Source organism: Austrofundulus limnaeus, unplaced genomic scaffold (assembly GCF_001266775.1).
Source record: "Austrofundulus limnaeus strain Quisiro unplaced genomic scaffold, Austrofundulus_limnaeus-1.0 Scaffold17, whole genome shotgun sequence".
Taxonomy (NCBI): domain Eukaryota; kingdom Metazoa; phylum Chordata; class Actinopteri; order Cyprinodontiformes; family Rivulidae; genus Austrofundulus; species Austrofundulus limnaeus.
The window spans coordinates 2,857,761-2,863,752 of NW_013952419.1; the positions used below are offsets into that span (position 1 = coordinate 2,857,761).

Consider the following 5,992-nt stretch of genomic DNA (forward strand, 5'->3'; position numbering starts at 1 on the left):
TGTGTGTGTGTGTGTGTGTGTGTGTGTGTGTGTGTGTGTGTGTGTGTGTGTGTGTGTGTGTGTGTGTGTGTTTATTTTCTGATCTGTCAGACACAGATGTTCAGTTGAATGTTAGTAAGTTTATTGGAATGAACTTTGCGTTCAGCCAAAGCTTCTTGAGCTTTTGTATAAAAACTTACTTGAGCTAAAAATTTCAGCAGCTCAAAATCATTGGAGAAATACTGTATGACACTTTTTTAATGATTTATACATTGTGCTATTTTACTTTTTGTATGTGTGTTTATAAATTTTAAATGAACCAAAATTAAATAAATTAAAACAGATGTCTTGGTTTTTACCATCACAAAACAAAGTGAGATACGTTTCATAGTTTCACTGAACCTTAGACAGATGTATGTACCAGTTTGGTTAAACAATGCCACTCATCACTGGTGGATTTAAATAGTGGATGTTTGTTGTTTTTCAGATGGATGTTCTTTTTTCTGGACTGAAAATATTTCCTTTTATTTATTTTTTTTCTTTTGTTTTGTTTTTTGGTTGCTTGAAGTGGGGCAGAGTGCCGGATCCTGGCAAGCTGAGGGAGTTATACGCAGTGATGGAGCCTGGGGGTGGCCAGTTGTGGCCTTGGCCACCCCAATCAGGAAACGTTTTTAAATTCAAAATAAAAACTCCATCTCCATCTTCTTCTGCTTATATTCGGGTCGTGGAGGCAACAGGTCCAGGAGAGGAAACCAGACTTCCCTCTCCCCAGCGCCACTTTCCAGCTCATCCTGGGGGACCCCAAGACGTTCCCAGGTCAGAGAGGATACATAATCCCTTCAGTGAGTCCTGGGTCTTCCCCGGGGCCTCCTATCAATGGGATGTGCCCGGAACACCTCTAAAGAGAGGCGTCCAGGAGGCATCCTGATCAGATGCCCAAACCACCTCAACTGACTCCTTTCGATGTGGAGGAGCAGCGGCTCTACTCAGAGCTCCTCCTAGATGATGGAGCTCCTCACCCTAAAAACTAAAAAGCATAATTTCCCAAAATAATAGGATTGGTCTACACTGATTTACACAATATATTTGGTGGTGGCTATCTTGGATTTTGACTCGGTGTCCTAATTTTCTATAGTGATCTTTCTTACACCGAAACAGCCAGACATTACATGGAAGTCGATACTTTACCCATTTTTTAAGTTATCCAGCTCACAAGATGGTTGATGGAAGGTATTTCCACACTACCACTTTACTCCAGAAGGGAGGACAAAAAACAAAAATGATCTGTACCTTATTTTAGGTGTTTTTGGCACAAATAAAAAAAAAATAGATGGCTAAAATGCAGTATGTTTACTCCCAGATTACTCACAGTGAAGTTACATTACATCTGGAAACGTTTTTAAATTCAAAATAAAAACTCCACCTCCATCTTCTTCTGCTTATATTCGGGTCGTGGAGGCAACAGGTCCACGACCCATCATTTTATTTAGATTCGGCAGACTCAATCACTCACTGAGTTTGTAAAAGATGTCATTCAGTCATTTAAAATTCTTTATTTGGTGAGAGATTTGGAAACAGTTTGGCTTCAGAGTGATTGAGAAATAAGACAAACAAATTGCACAATCCCACATCTCACCTCTGCTCAGTCTGCTCACACAAATCCCCTTTGGCATCCCTGACGGAAATGAATCACAACCAATCAAAGTCCCTCTGTATCCAAATAAATAAATAAAAAATTTAAAAAAACTACGCCCCCTGTGTCACTACGTCGTGACTGGATGAGCAGCACAAAATAAAGTCTCTGCCAACATGTAGTAAGACCCAAACAGATGACAGCGGGAGTGGGTCTGGTCAGGAGACTCTATAAACATGTCAGATGACATTCAGCAGTCTTCCACGCCATTAGCAAGAATTTACAGCAACAGCAACAGGTCTTTTCATTGGAATACACAAAGCAGGAGATTTATTATTTTCTGGGTGTTTTAAATATCTGAGCTGATGAACCATCCATCACATACAACTCCAACTTTAATGTGAGCGGCTCTGMTAAATAAGTCAGAAGCAATGGGAGTCAAGTCTCTTCCCCATTCAATGTGACTGCAATTCACTGTGAAATATAAGACTTGATTTAAGTCTTAAGAAGTGGCAAAGGCAAGACCTGATTACATGTTAGTTTGCTTATAAAATGGAAAAATATTAGGGCATAGAAACAATTGTGACAGGTAGTTTTTATTTAATTTTATATTACAAATTGCCTAATAAGTACAAAAGAAGATTAATGATCTGTTTTTGACTAAATGTGCTTGTCTCCAACAAAAATAAATGCCAAGTTATTCAAAAGGAAAATACCATTTCATTGTTTTTTTTTCCCTTCTGCCAAAAGGCAAAGGTAGGCAATCATGTCTTTCACTGTCTGTTAGCAAAATATCTCATGAACCACTGAATGGATTTATATACAACTTTCTGAAACAATTCATCATGATGACTTCTACAGCTGATTAACTTTTGGAGTTAATCAAATTCAAGATGTTTGCCACAGTAATTCCAAAAGGGCATATTTTATAATGTTATTGGGCTTTGATTTGTTGTGGTAGCTAAAACTGATCCACAATACTTTTACAATAACTGCTTGTACAATAAATATATTTGCTTAAAATGTTGCCACTGACTTTTTAAACCAATCTTGTTCATTTGTTTGCACAATATCTCTTGAACTACTGGACATACTTTATTTAAACCTAAAACATATTGTGCATTTACAGCTGGTTACCTTTTGGAATCAATCCAATTCAAGATGACTGTCWCAATGTCATTCAGCAGCCGACCCTAAAATGGTTATACCTCGGTGAATTTGACAGATCTTGAGATAAATATTGATGTAGCTGAGACATTCACAACACATAATCCAAGCTGCAGTACAACTTGAGATATATTGTTTTCAAGACGTCATTCCTTTGACTAATGCAAGACCTTTAAAACAAGTCATGTATCGCTCATTTCACTTGATGCGCATTTTTTTCCCATAATGTTGAAATATGGCATCTTTTCTTTTTAAAATTGCCACAATGTCAAACAGCTGTGAAGAGAGGACCATAAATAAGTTTTAGAGGTTAAAAAAGTGGGTTTTTATGAGTTGCGGGCTCGTTCGGGTGATTCTCTCYCCTCAGTGCTCAATGCGTCTCCAAGTGCGCACGACCCGCGTCTGCAGCAGCAGCAGCAGCCGCCGCGGCGCTCCGCAGACCGCCTGCCAGGAACCTGGATCGTCTCTGGAGTCCTCCCCTCCTCCTCCTCCCCTCCAACAGGTGGATCAAGTCGACTGGTCAACATCGGTGAAAAAATAAACCCGGACTAAAAACCCGGAGTCGCTGCAGGACCTGGTGGAATTTATACCGTGGAAACTTGCTTTGTCGTTGCTCATTTTCCTTCCCGGGATTTTATTCTCTTTTTTTAAACCATAATTATGTTTGTGCTGATTTTTTGGTTTGATTTTTACGCGGCGACCTGAATGCGTTGTTTTTGACCAAATGGAAATCAAAATGTTCCGGATCAGGATGTAGGAGTACAGGCAAGTGTCCAAACAAGAAGAAGGAAAAAAAAAAAAAAATACCGTAAAAAATATAAGAGTGGAGAATGCAGACCAGAACAGAAAAACAAGAAAAAAAAGGACAACCTGGAGGTTTCAAGGCACAAGCAGATCATCAACATAGCTCTGCTGAGAGATCCGCACTGCTGTTGAACATCTGGGATGAAAAAAAAGAAGCAAATATCTGAGGTTTGTGTGTTGTTTCCCAAAACAAGAACCCTGCTCGCAGTCCAAGTTCCAATGCTCAACAACAACCCAAAGGTTTGTTCTTGCTTCAATCCAGAAAAAAAGTGTTTTCTAATTATTTCAACATACTGATGATTTCAACCTGTAAAGACAGCAAAAATGAAGTTCCTCTCATATTTACAAAATAGCTTTTGTCACAAACAAATGATAAAATCAGTGAAGCCACAGAAACTGATCCACATCTGCTGCATGTGCAATTARAGAAATCTGATCATTTAACAACAGTTTGACCTGCAATGTAAAGAACAAGCTGCACAATCTGGCTGCTGTCTCAACACAGCATCTGACAAAACGTGGTATTTGTGGCAGACATATTTTTGTACAATGTGGTTACATGATAAGTAAGAAAGAGTGTTTGCACAAGTGGAAGAAAATCAATCGTGTTTTCCTCTTCCTGCCTGTGAGTAGCAGCTGCATATTTGTGTCTATTTCTGTGTGCAGGGGAAGCACCTGAGAGAGTAAAACAGGTGATATACAGCAGTGGCTCCCAAACTTTGCAGCTTTCAAGCCTTACAACTACAGTTAGTTTGCAGGCTTTGCCAATAACCTTATAGCATGAATACAAAAAATACTCAACAATTAAGATTTTTGTTGTCATTCTTTTTTTTTTTTCAAAAATTATAGTGAAATTTAACCATTAGCAGTCTGTTTACATATAATTTGATTTCTGGGCCCTCATTTGATGTTTAGGTCCAGATCCTAACTTATAACTAACTGAATAATAAAGACAGTCTCATAAATCTGTGTTCATTGAAGTTGCAGCAGAGTGAGTGCCTTTGATTTTGTTTTTAACTTTCAAAACAATAATTGAATTTCTAATTAAAGTGRACTTTATTTGAATTCCATTTGAATCTCAAACTGTATCTTTTACTTTGCGCTTTGACTAAAAATAATAACAGCAGACACTTGTAGTGTGATTTAAGAGAAGTTCAGCATTTTAAATCATTTTTGTCCTTTTCAAAGAACAGTTTCTGTATTAAAACTCATGTGGTTGTGCTTAACTTAAGATTAACTCATTGTTCAAAGGTCACTGCAATCAAACCGCTGCCCACCAACACTGTTCTCAGATTTTACACATTAAAACAATTATTTATTCAATTTAATTATCATTGGGGGGAGTTAGAAAGCAGCGGCTGGATGTTCTACAGTTACAAGTGGGATTGTGCTACGTAAGTACAAATTGGCAGGTGATATAATTTACAAAAATGTTGCTTAGGAACACAAGAGATTGTCCCCTTGTGACATGTAGGAGAAATATTGTTGCATGGYGATACATTGAGATCAAACATTTGTTGCCATTATGTGTGCCGTTTTCTCTGATGCCATCCCATAATGTCTATATTTTAGAATGCACCAATGCCAAAGTTAGATAGATGATAGTTTTTACAGTATACTGATGCTTTCCTGAACCTTTAAGTGAAGCTAATAAAATATCCTGAGTAATCAAACACAAAAAAGTGAAGAAAGTGTGGCATCTAAACACAGCTTCATTATCCTGAATGCAAAATTATTTCTTCAAGCTCTAAACTATTTTTTTTAGTTTTACAGAATATGGAAAAATGGGGGGAAACAAATCAGAAAATATACATAAATGACTGGATGAAGCAAATGTTTTTCACAATCATGAGAAAACGGTGATGAATCAACAAAGCACAATAAAAGAGCTGCTGGGTGAACAGGAGTTGACTGATGACACATCAAAAACCCACCTCTAATTACAAGCAGTTACAGGAGACAAGATGGTGTGAACTTTTTTAAATACAAAAGCTAATTTGATGGATGATGTTTTGACTGTGATATTTTTCGGTCGACCTTTACATTGTTTAGTAGTAAACACTCCAGATGGATGCTGGACCCTTTAGGTTTAACACATTGGTGCAGGGTACAGAACCACTTTAAATCTCATGTCTGAAAAGTACCTAAATAAATGAAAACTTAGAACTGCACATTTGTTTGCATCAGCTGATAGATTTAGGTTTAACCCTTGCAGGAAACCTAACTCATCTTCTTACATTGGACATTGTTAACTATATAATAAGCTCGTTTACAGCTTTTAAGTTTTCTTTTCAAATTGTTGCTTTGCTTGCTTGGTTTTGTAGGAAAATGTACATTTGATAAGTGATTTGGTCATGAAGTCAAATTATTTTTTCATCTTGTTAAAAGAGTTTCACAGAAGAAATAAAC

The 5,992-nt window shown here is 37.4% G+C and overlaps 1 protein-coding gene across 1 annotated transcript in view; it reads left to right on the forward strand.

Moving 5' to 3' along the window:
- Positions 1 to 3,169: 3,169 nt before the first annotated feature.
- The window catches only part of trpc4a (transient receptor potential cation channel, subfamily C, member 4a), a 34,533-nt gene continuing 31,710 nt past the window's right edge, over positions 3,170 to 5,992 (forward strand). Inside the window, exon 1 of the mRNA XM_014003280.1 lies at positions 3,170 to 3,823. The gene's annotated coding sequence lies outside the window, so the exon portion shown is untranslated. The remainder of the gene's footprint in view (positions 3,824 to 5,992) is intronic.